The following is a 1,865-nucleotide window of genomic DNA, read 5'->3' on the forward strand; positions in this document are numbered from 1 at the left end:
CAGTTTATTTGCTGATTTATTTTGATCACTTCTAACAGGTGTTGACTCTCCCAGATATAGTTATACAGCCTTTCCATACACCTAATGCAGCATGAAGGGGCTCAGTGAGGATGGCAATGTAAGTGTGTAAGTGTATGATGGGGTCACACAGAGAATAAAAGGATATCTGTCCTGCCTCATAATCCAGGTATATCCTCACTCTGTCACAGGGGATATTGTCAGGTAACTGGATCCCTGTAATGTCATGTCTCACTGAGTACTGATTATTATTCCTATACACACACCAGGACTTATTACCTCCAAGGCGTGCCCAAACTCCTATCCTGACTATACTGGGAAAACACATCCCCACCATCCACTGCTCTGATTTACTGACATCCACTTCCCAGTAATGTCGCCCTGAGGAGAATCCCCTGGTGCTTATTACCTGATTATACTGAAATCTCTTTGCTGACATTAGACGATTCTGCATTGGACACGTGGATGCAGTTTTCAGGTCACATGATATATATATCTTATCACCAGCTGTGGTTACATCCAGTAATAGGTCTGTAGCTTCCTGCACATAGCCCCCTGTATTTATACCTGTTATTATATCAGATACTGTGTGTAATGCCCCTAAGATGAGACCCACATCCAGATCTTCTACACCATGGACCTGGTTATCATGTCTCTCTGTGTCCTCAGTATCACACAAGTCACCTGTGTCTGGTTCCTGTAAGACAGTCACTGGATCACACATGTTACACAGCTCCTCAATGTGACGCATCTTCCTGGACAGCTCATCCTTCTTTATTTCCAGCTGCTGGATCAGATCAGAGACTGAGAGTAAAACGCGCTGTTCCTGCCTGGAGATCTCACTCAGGACTCTCTTGTCCAGGTCTTCCAGCTGTCTCCTGATGTCTCTAAACAGGACAGTGACTGTCTCTGTTACACCAGCTGCTTTTCCCTGATCTCTCCTGTGCTCCTGCAGACTCTGGACTCTTTTCTCAGTCTCCTCTCTCTTTGTGGTCAGTTTCTGCAGAACATTTCTCAGCTTTTCCTTCTTCTTCTCAGAGGCCTCATCCAGCGTCTCCACCTGATGTCGTTTGTGTCCCCCAATCAGATAGCAGTACACACAGATACAGGCAGCATCCTCAGTGCAGTAATACTCCAGGAGCTTCTTATGGACGGAGCATTTCCTGTTCCCCAGAGAAGTGGTGGGATCAGATAAGACGTGTTCTGCTGACTTGCTGTGTACTCTCAGGTGATTATCACATAGAGAAGCCTCACAATGCAGACAGGATTTAACAGCAGGTACAGGAGAGTGAATGCAGTAAGTGCAGAAGATCCCAGTCTCCTCCTGATCTGGTCGGGTAGACAGGAAACTCCCCACTATGTTACACAGAGGAATGTTCCGTATTAGTGCAGGACGCTCCTGACACTCTGCTCTGCATTCAGGACATCTATAAACTCCAGATCCCTCCTGTGTATCCAGCACACGATCAATACAGACCCAGCAGAAGTTGTGGCCACATCTCAGGGTTACAGGATCTGTATAAATGCTCTGGCAGATGGAACAGTCCAGCTCCTGTCTCAGATCAGCAGACGCCATCGCTGGCAGCAGAAGAGGAAATGAAAGTCTCTGACACTCAGATACCAGTGGGTGTGTTTCATATTTACACAGGGCGAGGCTGAGTTTGTCACTAATGCTCCGTACACACAGAGCAATCAGCCAGCGATACGATAATCGCTGGCTGATTGTCCTGCCCCCTCCCTGGTGTGCTGGATGATCGATATCGCTATTATCCATATGTGCCCGTGCATCGCTGGTCATTGGCAGGCTGGTAGGGAGCAAAAGATGATTGATTTGAATGGTAACGATA

The 1,865-nt window shown here is 47.0% G+C and overlaps 1 pseudogene; it reads right to left on the minus strand.

Moving 5' to 3' along the window:
* Positions 1-423: 423 nt before the first annotated feature.
* Positions 424-1,594, minus strand: LOC148473956 (E3 ubiquitin/ISG15 ligase TRIM25-like; annotated as a pseudogene).
* Between the last annotated feature and the right edge of the window lie 271 nt (positions 1,595-1,865).

The sequence above is a fragment of the Taudactylus pleione genome, unplaced genomic scaffold (assembly GCF_031769625.1).
Source record: "Taudactylus pleione unplaced genomic scaffold, aTauple2 ptg000903l, whole genome shotgun sequence".
Classification (NCBI taxonomy): domain Eukaryota; kingdom Metazoa; phylum Chordata; class Amphibia; order Anura; family Myobatrachidae; genus Taudactylus; species Taudactylus pleione.